Source organism: Lepidochelys olivacea, assembly GCF_965140295.1.
Source record: "Lepidochelys olivacea isolate rLepOli2 genome assembly, chromosome: 1".
Lineage (NCBI taxonomy): Eukaryota > Metazoa > Chordata > Testudines > Cheloniidae > Lepidochelys > Lepidochelys olivacea.
In genome coordinates, this window is record NC_140411.1 from 194,078,997 (window position 1) to 194,095,199 (window position 16,203).

Here is a 16,203-nt window from a genome sequence, read left to right on the forward strand (position 1 = left end):
CTAACACGGCTGCTACTCTGAAACCTGTCAATAAATAATTAGTGGGATGCATAGGATAAAGTTAGAATTTAAGGATTTTCTAACTAATATATTCCAAGGGCTCCCAATCTCAACCTTCTTAAGGATTCCATACACCTTGAATATGAAAGCAATAGATTGTATTATTTAATATTTTAATGTGTATGCAAATAACAGATTTCATTTCCTCCCTAATTTGAAGTCATATAAGCCATTGTTTCCCCTGTGCTACTTTAGGTGATTGAGGCCATATGGAGACTTTACATCTCCAGCTGGATATAGTTAATTCATTTTGCACAAGCACAAAACTACCACTAACAAAAATAATACCTTTTAAAAAAACCACAAGTCAAATCCAACTTTTCATGGAGCAAAATGGGGGTGAAAGAGAAGGGCAAGGAATCCCCCAAGTTAAGTTTTATCATCTTCTCCATTTTGGAAGGATTAGTTCCCCATCAGGTAATTGAAATTAAGAATCCACAATTATCACTATGACTTGCACAACTCACCCCAACAATAATATGCTCCCACTGTATTCCTGTGACACTGTTCCATTACATATTTTCCTGTTAAAACTTTGGGTACAGTGGAAAAGCTTGTAAATCAAGGCTTCAGAAATACATTTACCAGTGGCAAGTGGAAGGCTTTTTGTGTTGACTATACGCCTAAGTCCATTTCTGCCAAGTTCCCACAAAAAAAGAAAATGTACACCTCTAGTCCTGATGGTTGTGAAAGAACAAAAATAGACTGAACCTATTTGATTCTTATTCCTTACTCCTCTGGAAGATATACTAGAAAAAGACAGGGAAGCCAACGCTAGATAGATATTCATAATACTTTTAAGGTAAACTACAGAGGGAAAGGAGGGGGACTTTTGGAAAACAAAATAAATTGTGAATCCAACTTTATACATCATAAAATAAAAAAATAAAAGTTTATCCCTTTACATCCTATCTTAACTGACACCAATAAAGACATTTAAATTCTCCTTTAGGAGTTATATGCATGTGCCTACCAGGTTTAATGAGAGTTTGCCACACAAAGGAGTTGAATAAACCCCAGAATGTATACGCTAATCACAACAGCTCCAAGGGTTTTCTGCTCTTATATTATTATTTTTTTATCCTCAGATGTTCTTGACAATTTCCCCCATCTATTACATTTTCCTCTTCCCACTGTCTCTTATGCACTTTTTATCCTTAATCTAGTTTTCTTTGATCCTATGTCTTTTACTGCCTCTTTGCATCTGTCAGTTTCTTTTCATTGATCAGTTTCCTTCAGCCTCCACTTATCCTAAGAAAATTTCCTTCTTTTATTTTCTTTACCCATTCTCCTAATTTTGTCTCTTTTTTTATTATTCTTGTCCCATATATCTGAGTGCCCCCTCTAGTTTTTATTCCTTATTAATTTTCCAGCATTTTTAGAGCAGCTTACACAGTCCCCCATTAAATGCTTCTCATCAAAAGAGCTTTACAAGCCAGATTACTATAGTTACAGTGATAATGGCTTGAAATTGACAAAATGCACTTTAGCTATTGTGCTCCTTAACTGTGATACAGGTCAATCTTAATGAATACAGCTACATTTTACAAAGGGCTCAGGAGGTTGTTCTGTTAACACACATCCAGCAGGGCAGATGACCATCATGCCAGTAATTACACCATTTGAAATATTTATTGCAGGTAAGAAAACAGTTCAATGCAAATCTCATTCCACCTACAAAGGACGTTTGGGCAGGAAAAAAAGGAGTTCAGCTCGACCAAGTTTACATTTTAAGGCTCCAATCCTGCTTTGCAGTCCATGTGGGCAGAAAACAGTGTGGTTTCAGAGGGAATGACACCCTTCGTTTTGAGGGGACTTTGTGTGGGCACATCTATCCAGATCAGAACTCAGGATCAGGGCTCTCAAACAGCACCTGGCCTGAATCCCACTGTACAGGGTATCAATTTAGAGCTCTTTATTTAAGACTAAGGGAATCATAGTTGGTTTGAAGGCAGGTATGCTGTAAGTGTTGCCAGTGCACAGCAGAAGTAACTGCTTGTACTGACAAATTAAAATGGAACAAACAAGTATATTGTACTTGCATTAAACACAATAGTGAGTCTTACACCATCACTAGCACATTTTCCACACCTCTTTTCTTGGGATCCTCAAGTGGAAAAGAAACAGACATGCTCTGTGAAGTGACTTGTACTCCCCACCCTACATTCTTTGCTTTATTATCCCAGTCTCTGATTTCAAGGTGGACTCCCTATATACATCTGACCCACCCTCTGTTTCTCTCCCCCTAAAACCCCATTTCCCAACTCCTCCTGGTGGACTTTGCTCCTTCCCTTCAGTGTCCAAGCAGTATCTTGTATTCCCTTGTCCTTAAAAAAACAAAACAAAACACCTTGACCTTTTCAGCTACTGTTGTTTCTCCTTACTCTATTTTCCCTCTAAGCTCCTTGATAATACTCCTCCTCTAACCACTCCCACTATTTCTTCTCATATTTCCTTAAGATTCACTTGTAGCTTAGATTTTACCTTCTTTCTATTAAAACAAGGGACTCCTCACAAAAATCCCTGGGCATTTCTTTGTAATTAAGTCTAAGGCCCTCTTCATCTTCATCCTCCTTTATTCTTCTGTCACCTTTCCCACAATCCATCATTCCACTGCTCTTGATTTGCTTTTCTCACTTGATTTCTAGGACCCTTATTTCCATGGCAGTTCCTCCACCTCGTGTCCTTCAGGTTCCCCCATCAATGGGCAACCTCAACTAATGATTTCAGCTGTAATTCACCTCACCACTTCCATTATCATAATTTGTATTTATATTACAGTAACTCTTAGAGGAACCAACCAACCATTCCGAGGCATTGTACAAACATAGTGAGAGACAGCCCCCACCTCCAACGAACTTGCAATCTAACTAGAAAAGACAGACAAATAGCGGGAAGGGAACCAGCAGTGAAGTGATTTGCTCAAGTTCACACAACATGCCACTGACAGAACTGGGAATAGAAACTTAGGTCTCCTGACTCCTCGTCCACTGGAGTATCCATTAGGACAAATTGCCTCTCTAGCCACTATCACGCTTACCTTTCTGATGTGTATCTCGGATGTTTCACCAACTCAACAGGGCAAAAACTGAGCTCATCTTTACTTTACCGTAACATCACCCTCTCTGCCTCCTCTTTCAGAGTTATTGACAAGACCACAATATTCAGTCACTCAACTTTGTAATCTTGTTATTATTTTCAACCCCTCCTCCTGTTCCCACATAGGCAGGTGGTCACCAGATCCTGTTACTTCTTTCTCCATAACATTTTGAAAATATCCATCCATTCTTCTCTCTCTCACCCCAACCTACCCCCAGCTAGAATACTTGCCTTGGTTACCTCCTCCTTTTTTATCTCCCTGGTTCCCTTGTCACTCTCTTTCAGTGTACCCATAACCTAAAAGCTGAAAGACATCTTCCTTGTCTGCCATTCCACATTGCTTTGCCAGTGCCCTTTAATTAACACCAACAAGACACTATTGTTTTAAGAAGTACCAATTGTGAGGAATTGGACCATGATCAGTGGTCATAAGAGCATGGAGAAGAAGAAACTGGAGTAAGATCTTAAAGTCCATGTTCACCTGTGACACATCAACATTTTTACTCCAGCCTTCAAAATTAAAAGCTCTACAAACTCATTGCATCATCTGACTGCCCCCACTTTCTCCGCATATACCACTTTAAATAATTGGGGCTTTCAGCTAATATTGGTTTAAACTATGATAACTACCTCTTGCACATATGTCCCTCGCCTAGTCCTCATAAGGATCATTTTTAATTTCAAGATGTATTTACACAGTAGAGCATAATACTATCAGGTAGGTAGCTTTTTATCAAGTGTGAAATTACTTAAATGCACATTTACTAAACATATAGCCCTGAAAGCTTTCACTGCAATCCTCAGTACATAAGGTTTACATCCTCCAAGTAGCTTCGAATACCAGTAGGACATCCTCCTATTTCTTTCATGTGGCTGGCAAAACAGAAACATATTGTGCTAAAAAGAAATGTGCAGTATACAGATATACACTGCACTTCAGAAAGGACAGTCTGTCAGTCAGTCAGCATCAAGCTGGATACAGAGCATTTCTCCTTGCCATTCCTTCTCCCCCCCAATCATCACCATGCTGAAGCATGGATGGGGACCTAAACAGAGAAGCAAGTAAGGGCCAAGTTTGGAAACAGGTAAAATTGTCTGCCTCCTACCCCTCTCCCCCTGAAATAGAGCATACACGTGCCAAAAGCGGATCATTACATGTTCACCCACGTTCTGAATGGCAATATTACACAGCTGCCCTTGAAGCGGAATAATATATTTGTGTAAGGGGTTCTGTTTCAAAACCATTGCTAAGTCAGAGAGTGTAAGTGCAGTCCACACCTCTGACACTCCACAGCACCTGCCACAAAGAAATTTCTCAGAGCATGTTAGAGTAGCATCCTGTGCTTCTTTTGCTAGTGGGTAGTCTTATAGAAGGAGGCTGGGCTACAAACATAATCTCTGAGGCTGCATCTCCATGGGGACAGTTTAGAACTCAGCGCAGCCTTCACCATTACCACTAGCAGAGGTACAACAATGGTGAATTGGGAGTCCGAAATTTGACAGTAAAGATCCAGTTTAAAAGTCATGATTAATTCAAGACGATCAGATTTCATGCTGGATTCACATTCTTTTACTATAACTGTGCCTAAGTAGAACTGCTCACCAACTGAAACCCCCTGCCACGGCCATAAACAGCAGAATGACTTTGAAGGGTTACTGCCACACTGGAGGAAACTTGAAAAAACCAACAGTAAAAAACCAAAGAGTCATTGACTTAGTCTTGCTCTCTGCTATCCCTGCTAATAGGTATGGTACGATATCAGTGATTGAATAAGAGCCTATTTCCTTCCTTCACATCCCAGCTTTGCGTTTCTGCTGGATTGTACAATCAAGACTCCAGCCTCGGTTTATAGCATCCGAGTCTGTTGCTGATAGCACAGATGTAACCCACACGCTAGGATGAGATGGGGGAAAGCGAGAGGGGAAGCTTTGTTTAGTAAAAGGAAAGTCGCAACAATTTGTATTATCCAACAGAAGAGGAAAAACACACAAACAAGAGAGGAAAAATTACTTCAGTTTAAAGGGCCAATGAGAGGGAAAGGAAGCTACTTTTTATTTATAGTATTGTCATAAACATTTATAAAACCAGAACCTATCACACAATCTCTAAACAACAGGGGTCATCCCCCCCCCCAACCAAAGTACCAGCGAAAGATCCTGTTCAGCTCAGTCACTAGTCCTCAGAGCACAGGCAGAAAGCGAACCTTAGTCCATATTCATAGCTGAGGCACTGCCCACAATTTAATGGGTCCCTTTGAGGGCACATGTGACCTTTAAATCAACTGCACCACAAATTATGAGAGGAAAAAGTGGGGACCAGACAGCAGAAAGAGACAAGAGCCTCCCTAAGGACAAACTCCTCAAATCCAGTGGCAGGGGGGCATTTGGAAAGATCTGAGTTTTTAAGGAGGTTGTTTCCCCCCAACAGGAAATCTCCCCTTAGCACCCCTTCCCCAACCCCCTACTCCCAAAAAACCTTAAAAGGCCGCTTGGAGTCTCCTCACTTTGTTTTGGGCGAAGCCCCTTGGGGGGTGTTCGAATGTATGGGGGGGGGGGTGAAAACTACTGAACTGGCAACACTGCGAAACTAGTTGTCCACCGGGGGGGTGGGGGATGACGGAGTTTTAGGGGGTAGGGAAATCCCTGACCCAAACACAAGTATCTCCCTCTGCCCTATAGTCTCTGCTCCCCCCAACCTCTCACCCCCCACCCCCACCCTTTCGTCCCCAGTTCCCCCGCCACACACACACACACACACACAGAGCCCCCAGCCACCCCAGCTCCTCAGACCCACCGGCAGCAGCAGCAGCAGCGCACCCCGGGGTGACCGTGCCACACTCACCTCCTCCTCCTCCTGCAGCGGCTGCCCCCGGCGCATCCCTCTCCCTCTCCCTCTCCTTCCCCCGCCTCGCCGCCAAGCCCCAGCCGCCGGGGATCCGCCTCCCAGCCCTGCGGCCAGCAGCGCCCGGCCCCCAGCGCGGCAGCGAGCCCGGCCTCCCCCGAGCTCGGGGGCTGCCTCATGCCCGCCCCCCGCCCGCCCGCGCCCGGGCCGGAGGGGCTGGGCTCCCCGTCTGCCCAGCCCTGAAGCCGCCTGCGAGCTGGGGCTGGCGCACGGGAGACGGTGGGAGGGGAGGGAGGGATTGGGAAAGAAATCAAGGCAGAGAGGGAAATGAGGGAAGGAAAAGAAGAAAAGGGAGGCCAGTAAAAGAGGCGACGAGGCAAACAAAGGAGGGAAGGAAAGGGGAGGGGGGTTCTGCTGCTGAAATAATGGCTCCCGTATCAAGCCCCGAGGGCGCAGTGCTTTGGGACACCGAGAAACTTCTCGCTGAGGGCATTGCACTCGCGTGAGCCAAGAGGCGGGCTGCAATTTGGGCGGGGATGCGCCGCTTTGTGCCCGCCAGCTGTTGGGCTCCTGGCGCCCAGTGACATTAGAGGGGACACAACATGAACCCTTACACTCCCCCCTCCCCCCAGGAAAGTTTGAGGACGCTGCCTATGGAAGTAGCTCCCCGGGGGCTGGGGGGGGGGGGGTGAGGTGGGGGCGATTTGGAGGTTGTGCAATTTGACCATGAGACATGCTTCATCAAACTTCCAGCGAGATTCAGCCGAGAGCCGCCTGTCGGCGCTTAAATCACAAACAATAAAAATGAGTCAGTTTCCTATCTGAGAGTTGATTGCTGTGAAAACGCATGGCAGATTTTCTCTGAATTGGGAGTGGAGTCAGACCTACAGGAAAAGGATGTATGCGCGGCAGCCCGGATTGCACAGGAACCCGGCTTGTGTTTATCTGCCCTGCTTTCCACAGTAACTTGAGGACACTGAGTCAGTCTGTTTTGCATACACTAAGGCTTCAGAAAAAAGCAGCTTTCCCGATGCTTCAAGAGGCACAGCACTGCTGTAACAGCTGTATAGTCTGCTGCTGCTAGGTTTGGCCAGCTAGGCTACTAACTGGTGGAAAGCTCAGTTGCTTGAACTACTAGCTGGAGAAAACACAAGCCAGGGTCCCAAGTTGAGGCCTCCCCTAAGGTAACATGTACACAAAGTGAGGCTAGTGACTGGATTGTGGCCATTGCCAAAGAAAACTCAGTTGGTACATTGTCAGGTTCACAAGTATCCTAAATTCTGATCTTGGTCCTTGCTGTGCGGCCTTGGCACTTAGCCTTTCACTGTTTGTTCCCCAATGAATAAAGAGGGGATAGTCATATTACCTACCACACATTTTGGCGGGGGGTGGGGGGAGCGGGTAAGGAAAGACTGTGAAGATTAGTGGATTTTTATACAGTATTTTGCAGATGTAAAACAGTGTATAAAAGTGCTCACCATTACTATCATTTGCTGGGAATAGTGTTAGTTATGATCTAGCTCATGCCTTGCAATGTACAAAGGATATTTTATTTGGCTAAGACCATTACTATACCATAATATAAACTTTAAAAATCACTCCTAATGCCTTGAGTCTAGACTATGTACAATAGGAATGCCCAACGCACAATCCAAGGAGTCCTAAATGTGGCCCACAGCCATGCTGAAGTTCACTGGAGTTTATATAAAATGTAAGCCTTTTGAGATTGATTTCAACGAGCCAGAGCCCAAATCTGCTATTCCTCTCTGAGGTTTCTGTGAATGCCTGCTGGGTGGTTTTTTTTCCCCCATTGGTGTTGAACTTGGCCAACAGTTTTTGCTTATCTGTCAAACAAGAAAGTAGTATAAGTGATTAAAATAATAAAAACATGCTGTAAGCGGTGCTGCACACTCCATTGTACCCCCTTGTGTCAGGGCATGGCACTGCCTCAGGGCAGAGCAGCCTATGCTGTGAACTCAGTGTACAAATGTGTAAATGGTTGAAAATTAACCAACTCAGAATCCGGCCATTCACATCTTTGAACAAACAAACATAAAAGGCAGCTGTGCTTTAAGCCCAGGCCATAGCCTGGCCCTGGGTTAGCACTGAGTCACAGACTCTCACCCAGCACGATTTTCTCTTGAAAAGCAGGCAAGGCTTCTTAACTGGCCTGTTGGATCCCTACTGGTCAGTGTCATTTCCTGTCCCTTCCAGGCCTCTGGCAGACTAAATTGTGCTCGTATCCCAGCGTGAGTGGGTTTTCCTTAAGCAAGGAATGTGCCAATGTCTTCAGCAGGGGGCTAAGATGGCCTGATAGACCCTATCATCATGTAATATGGACAAGGGCATGCAGTCTGCTAGAATCAATACGAATATTAATGTTGTCACATTCACAGGCTAATGCACCTATAGGCTTTCTTTCATTCTCACAAATTGGTTCTTTTTAAAAAAAAAAAAAAAAAGAACCAGAAGTCTGTTTCTCGGTGGCAGAAGAGGGAGACAGTGAAAAATGTATGTTTTTTAAAGTAATGGCTAGTGCTCAGCTACTGTAGCGGAAAAGGCCATCAAAGTGGACAGATAGGTTTTAGGGTCCAGGGGTACATTTTAAAATCAATATTTATTTGGACTTTTTAAAAAAAAATCAATAATGAATAAACTAACATAAGTAACAGAGCTTCAAATATTTAATCTAGTTTGAAAAGTGAACCCAAAGTACTGCTGTTTTGAGGAGGGGGAGGAAGGCTTGAATCAGAACTATACATTTAAAGTTCTAAATGGACCCAAGAGTCACTCCAGCTCCTTGTTAATCTCTTACCTGCTTTTGTTTCAGTTGTGATTTGGAAAGTTCTGTCTCGGTGCTGTGTCAACAGCAACATCCTATTCATTACCATGTGCACTCCCACTGTGAGTGCCCGCACACAGGTATTTAAAATTCACTATCCCTGCGTATGCAACTGTTCCCAGTAAAAGTTTACTTTCCATTATAATTCATGCAAGTAAAACTTAAGGGGCTGCAATGTTTGCAGAAAGTGTACACTACAGGGGAGCAAGTATAGCCCAAGTGAGTTTATAGTGAACATTCATGAAAGATGTTTTATTCAGTCATTTCTAACATTCTAGCTCATCTTTCTTCCAAGCATTAAGGAAACTTCTTGATACCTTTGTTGTAAATAAGGGTAATAGAGGGATCACTTACAACCATCTCTGGAGTGAAACACAGCAGCTGTTAACCAATGGAGATTAATAACATACAAGCGCTTAGTTCATGAAACAATGAAAACTGTATATAATGGATACTTCAGGTGGAACTTTGAGGCAAAATATGATTCTTTTATTGGAATTTATCCAAGACACTTGTCTACACTGCCCTGCCATTGGACAATGGAAGTGTGATTATCAGTGTGGACCTAAGTCTTCTCTATAACTCTCCCATGTGAACCCTGCGGCCGCGAACTAAAATGTCTGTACTCCATGTTAATGGTGTGTTCCTCACACAGGACTATATTAAGGCAAAGTAGGAACCTTTTCATTCTTGCCCACAGCATCCACACTGGAGAGTTGTAGTGCAGCACTGCTAATCACACCAAGATAGTTAGAACTGCGGAGCAGTTTAGACACAGCCTGAGTGCTTGTCTTTGGAGGGACACAACCAGAGATGTGACTGCAGCATGTGTATATTACCTGAGGTAGCTTTGATCTAGCTTGTTACCAGATGGGCCTGTTACTTTGGGGTATGCTCATTTATTCGGGTTACTCTTCGGAAGGGTGCTGTAATTCTATTAATGTGCTGCTTACGTCACTTGTGTGTTCATATGGAGTTCTACTCCTTCCTTCTGCAAGTCCCCTCCCAATGGAGCTATCCTGCAGGCCCTAGGTTCCCCGGGGCTGGGTCCCTCCAGCCCTAGAACTAGATGAACCTACGCATGCACACACCACAAGTCTGAGCAGACTGGGTCAATCAGCACTCTTCAGCTGATCCCCTCATATGTCCTTGTGCTCAGTGAGCTGTGTTAAGCAGCACTTTTCAAGCTGATACCCTTATGTGCTCCTGGTCTCAATGGGCTGAGTTGAGCAGCACTCTCAGCTGCCCCCCCACTTATTGCTCCAATTTTAGCATGTCCCTATCCCACTTTCATGTTATAATTGTACTGATAGTAACCAACTTGATGAGCAAACGCCACAGTATTTTTGGGCACTACAGGGATCTTTTAGCTTAAGTAAAAGAAGCGTTGCTGAAGAGTAAACGGGAGAAGCTAAAGACACAAATGAGTAAAATTCAGAGAGCGAGAGAGAGAGAAACACCCAAATTAACCATAAGGGTTATTTATTGAATAATAATGATAACCATACAGGGAGAGACTAAACCAACATAACATCCATTATTAAAGGGTAATACCTGAGGCAGAAAGGAAAATGGGGTGGTGGGGGGGGAGATCTCATCACTCCATGAAGCGTGAACTGGTCGGGGTTCCCAGGTGATGGTAGCAGCTCAGGGTCCTGAAGATAGGAGACTGGCAGAGACCCCAGCACGATCAGTCAGGTGATGATGGAGTCCCAGTGGAACAGATGCAGAGTTTGAGTCAGAACCCTGACTGGAGGGTGAGTAGGGATTTTTGTAGAGAAAATACAATGGTTCCAGGGAGAACACTAGATTTGTTTATAGGTAAACTGATGACTCAAGGGTTTTCTTTAGGCTAGACAAAAGGAGCAGATTACTCTTGGCTCTGGGTGTTTTCTTCCAGAGAGCTCACAATGCAACTAGGCTGCTTCAGTATTTTGGATATCAGTTGGGTGTGTGCAGGCATAGGTTCATTAACATCTGGAGCAGAGATTCTCATGATGCAGTGCGTCCTTGCTTTTCTGGTCCAAGAGTTCAGTGCGGTTCTCCGTTCTGAATGCAAATTGAGATGTCTCCCTGTCCCATCTTTCATGCAGATGAGGCTAGGGGAGTTGTCTCTGTTTTCCATTCTGTATGCTAATGGAGATGTCTTAATCTTGTCACCCGTGTCAGGAGAGGTCTAGGTCTGTCTCCCATCCGCTCCTCCTTGCTCTCTGCAAGCTTTTTCTCTGATGGGTTTTGGTTTAAACAGAAGCTGGGGGTGGGGGTGTTTTTCATGAGTCAGACAGGCTGGATACTGCACCCTGGTTCCCCAAGAACACAGAGCTGACTGGTATCAAGCTAGCTCAAGTAACAAATGCCATGAGTGAAGTCATGGCAAGCCAGTCTGGGACCATGGGTATACAGCTTGTCTTGTGTGGTTTCACTGCTATTGTTAGTCGAACTAGCTAGGTCAAAGCTAGCTCAAGCTGCAGTCACACCTCCGATTACAGTGCAGACATATCTGGAAAGTTAAGGTGAATCAACTAAAGGAGTGGTTCTTAAACTATATGGCGGACCTCCTAAGGGAGGGGCAGGAGGAAATGTGTCAAGGGAGGTCCAAGCTGTGTGCTTTTATTAAGATCTGTGGCTGTGAGCCATGGGTGGCTGGGGTTCATGCAGAAGGGCTACATACACCCAGGAGGTGGGGATAAAAGGGAGAGCCAGAGCCTTGCCACCTGGGCTCAGGTTCTCCACGCACACCCACACTCCCTCATGGGGAAGTAGCAGGCTCCAGCTGTCAGCCCCAGGCTAGCAGCAGCAGTGCAAAAGGGTGGCACTCTGCCTTCAGAGCTGGTGGCAGTATAGGTACTTGTAGGGTGGGGGCTTAAATGACTACAAAGAAGGGGCAGGGGCGGGGGGCAGGATCAAATAAGTTTGAGCACCACTGAGCTAAAGTTATGAAGTAAATGCACATAAATAAAAGAGCGTTAACACCACCCCGGATATTTCACACGTGGATGTTTTCATTCAAGAGTAAAGTGGCCTTAGTTCATTGTAACTTAATCCATCTCCAAGGCACAGACTGATAGAGTGACTTGCTGCCTCACAGTCCCCTGCTCACACTCTTAGACAACACGCACACATAGCAAAGCAAAAATCATCCCTAGGACTGCCGTTTTGAAATAGAATTTACACACAGAGAAAGGAAATAAGTGAGTGCATTTACTTGATATTGTAGATCTAAGTAGGGCATCATGTATAGTCAGTCAGAAAAAAAATCTAGCTGTCAACTACTCTCAGATTAGACACCGTATAAGTATTCCAGAATGAGAATGTCCACACATGGAATCAATCAGGAATATTTAAATCAGGAATAATTCCTTGTGAAAACAAGCTTTAAGAATCTACTTTTCTTGAAGCATCAAATACCATCAGTCTCTCACCTTTGTAGCTTTTTGCGTCCCATCCTCAGGGTCTCTACACTATGCAGTCAGTCCCATGTAACACTGATGACAAATTCACAAAGTCATGACCCCTTCAGTTAGCACCACACAGGACAGCTGGATTGGAGAGCAAACACTCACTATATACTCTTAGTTACTGAAACACGTTAGAATATTTTACGGCTCTTCATGACTGTTTGCTGAGAAAAAGTCCGCATTCCTTCTCCAGTACTTCAAGTTTGGAGTACCACTGTATTTAATAGGACCTTTCTGCGGACAAAAGCACTCACAAATTACACTGGTCATGGCGAGCTTAATAAAAACACCCAATAATTTATGTCATAATACAACAAAGTTCTACCAAGGAACAAGAAAAACAATCTAAATTTAAGTTCAAATCAATAGATGTGCCCCTGTAACTTGGGCTGAATCTTCCTCAATTTGTTACAAGAAAGCTACTGAAGTAAGTTAAGGGTAATCAAATATCATGCTGCAGGAGTCGAGAAAGGAATTCCATCCACCTCTTCTGGTGCACAGCTTTACACCATTAACTAGGTCTAGGTCCATTCCTGCAAGGTAGGGAGGTGGTATTGTTTTACATTCTGTGAATCATCAGATGTTGGCCACTTCTGGAGATGAATTCTGAACTTGAAGGCCAGTGTGTGGTCGGTTAGGGCAAATCCTACCTTCCACTCACATGAAGTTTTGTTCAGCTTCACAAAGCAATTATAGTGTCAATTCTTCTTCTACCAACTGCTCAGCTGGTAAAGTTTAGCTTTATTACGGAATCATTCTGATAGAGATTTGATTAGTTAACCAGTTAATTCACTTTCTGTCAATACTAAGTGGTTACATCAAAGTGTCTCCATCAAGATAAATAACTCAATTATTTACCACAATGAAATGGTGCCTTTCAGTGATCAAAGGAATTTCTGCTAACATTTAGGCTGGACATTGGTCCTCTTGAGTCACCAGATAGTTGATCCATTAATTTGGATATGGGTATCAGGGTCTCTTAATCAGATTAAGAACTCCATCCCACACCCTCCAGAATGAGCATGCTTCCATGTATGGGAGTGGGCAGATCTTAGGGCTAAGATTTTGTTATGGATATTTTTAGTAAAAGTCATGGACAGGTCACAGGCAATAAAGAAAAATGAATGGAAGCCCGGGACCTGTCCCTCACTTTTACCAAAAATATCCATTACAAAATGGGAAGCCTTTGGGCTGCTGTAGGGTGGCTGGGAGCTTCAGGGTCCCCCCTCCACCCAGATTGGGAGCTCTGGGGGTCCCCCTGCCCCCGACGGAGGGGGTGGGGGAACTGCAGCAATCCTCCTGCTGCCCATGGTGGTGGGGAGCTGCAAGGATCCCCCTGCCGCCTGTGGCAAAGGAGAGCAGCAGGGAGCTGTGGGGGTCCCGTTGCTGCCGTGGCGGCAGGGAGCTACCAGGTACCCATGCAGCCTGCAGGCGGCAAGGAGTTGCAGGGGTCCCCCTGCCTGTCATGGAGCCAGGAGCTGCGGGGTACCCTTGCCGCCACAGCTCCCTGCCGCCACAGAGGGCAGAAGGACCCTGAAACTCCCAGCCGCCATGGAGGTCTTCCGCATCCTTCCTGACAAAATTGGAGCCTTACTGATGGTTCAATTAATCAAGCTTTGATACTGTACCTAACCTCACTGCAGGGTGTCACTAAGTTTTGTTGTACATGAATATCTTTTAGATATTTGGTAGCATGAACTGCCAGCTTGTAGGCACTCCAGTGACTGGGCTCCACAAACAGGTCTTTGGTCAACAATCACTCATGTCTAGGAAGTATGAATTTTCTTTGCTAGGACCAGCAGAAAAAGAAGTGGTTCAAATGTAGTAATTGGCTCAGAAAGATTAACTCAGTTATTCTTAATTCCAAATCTAATATATGGGCACAAGGTCAACCTTCGTCCCATTGGTAATCTTCTAGTCCATCAATCTACAAGAGTGCAATGAAATATAGGTCCACAGGTCTCACCAGGCCACGTTCAGCCATGTCAGTGGTCTTATTGGAGGTCCCTCTGTACTGTATGTCTGTCCAGCTGTGGCAGTTTTCTGGACCCCTGGCTTGTAACTATCACTATAGTATCAAAGTGCATCACAATCTTTAATGTATTTTATCATCACACTAGGTAGAGAAACACTCCTACGGAGTATCCGAGGCACAGATTAAGTGATTTGCCCAAGGTCACACATGAAGTCTAAGGAGAGCTAGGAGTTGAACCCAGGTGTTTTGAGGATAGGCTACTGTCCTAACCATTTGACCATCATTCCTTTATCAGTTTTGCAACCAGCTCCCAGGTGGCTGCCTCCTCTTCCCCATTCTCTCCCTGTGCCTCATTTTCTCTGGTCCCAAGATAACACTTCTATTTTCTAACCATTTTATGTAACACAGAGCCCTGTATTAGGTTAGATACTGATCTGCATTCCTGCCTATGCAGAAATTACTTGTGACTCATTCCTTTCCCTCCCTCCAACTCATTCAGGTGAAATTGGGAGTAAGTTAATCAGTAAGGAGCCAAGAGGCATGACACAATATGCAACATGCCTCCATTGGGAAGCAGAAAAGATCATCACTAAACACTTCATCCTCTTTGTTTTGAGCGTTTTGTGTTTTAATTGAAGTGAAAATAAAAGTCCTCCAGAATGTCTATTGATGATGTGCACCATCCTACAGATCAGCTGAGGTGCTTTTGCTGACAGCCTTTAAATGTGCACTCATGAGGGAGGGTGGGAGATGGTCCCCCAAAGTGAAATTTGTTCCCTCTGGTAATTCAGATTGGTTCACTTTCAGAACATTTTGCAAGATTCTTATTTCAGAAACCCTGAAGTCTGGCAGCATCTAAACCTTGGTGTCATGTTCCAATCTTAGGCATCTTGTTTTTTCCCTGATAGCGGTCATTAAAAACAAAAACAAATACATAAATCAATCACTCACCTCCACCACTCTTGGTGCTTTCACAAACATCCAATGTATTAAAAAGCCAAGGACAAACACCCAGAATACACACAAGTGTCCCATGTAAAACTAAGACTAAAACAACACTCGGCCAAGGTAATAACCACCCACCATCTAATTACCTCACAGGTCTCAGCCCACCTCCTCAACAAAAGCCTGAAACAAATGCAGGCTCTGCCAGACCATATGGGGGAAGAGAGAAAGGAGCAGGAGCATTTCCTGTCAGCTTTCTAACTAGTTAGGGCTGGGGGCGGGGGACGGAGAAGCCAGCTTCTAACCTCTGCCCATTCTTTAACCAATTGAAGGACAAGGCCAACTTCTACAACTGGCATCCTGCTGGCATGTGAAGGGAAGACAATGCATGTAAAGCTCCTTTCCTGAACATACCTGGTCACCAGAGAAACCTAGTGCCAGGCTCAGATGGATCCTGTTCTTCTCTTCCTCTGTTCAGGGCCCTTCCTGCTCTGAGCATGGGGGACACTGAGACCCATTCCAGGTATAATGGGGTTACATAAGAGCCATTTATTTCACTGTTGTGGTTCCCACAATAACCGTGGGAATACAATGCAGTTTCCCATTCAACACTATTATATAAAACACCTTTGTAACATTGTCATGGATGCACCCTGGCTAACTGGTCCTTCCTTTAGCACTACTGCATCACTTGGTTATTGGGAACCCCCATCTGTGAGAGCAACAGGGTGTTCCTAGATACTCATCTTGCACCCACAAGGACGAGGTCTGTTATCAAAGGGGAATCAGCGCTTACTGCAGGGTGTGTCAGCTTATTACTAGTGAATATTCTAAGGTACTTACCTCTTACAGACTTACAGAGACTAGCTTTTCTTGCTCTCCACTTTGTTCAATAGTTGAAGCTTTAAGTGGCAACATGTCAGCACACTCTAGTGAATGATCTTCTAGGGTCTACTTGCAGGCTGTGCAGATTGTGTACACA

The 16,203-nt window shown here is 44.5% G+C and overlaps 1 protein-coding gene across 7 annotated transcripts in view; it reads right to left on the reverse strand.

The window, feature by feature from the left end:
• PHLDB2 (pleckstrin homology like domain family B member 2) overlaps window positions 1-6,106 on the reverse strand; it is a 106,040-nt gene extending 99,934 nt beyond the window's left edge. For 4 of the 7 annotated variants that reach the window (XM_084629861.1, XM_084629859.1, XM_084629866.1 and 1 more), the window contains exon 1: window positions 6,002-6,105. The gene's annotated coding sequence lies outside the window, so the exon portion shown is untranslated. Of the gene's footprint in view, window positions 1-5,953 lie in introns of all 7 variants that reach the window. The other 3 variants (XM_084629864.1, XM_084629860.1, XM_084629862.1) reach the window with 3 other exon arrangements.
• Between the last annotated feature and the right edge of the window lie 10,097 nt (window positions 6,107-16,203).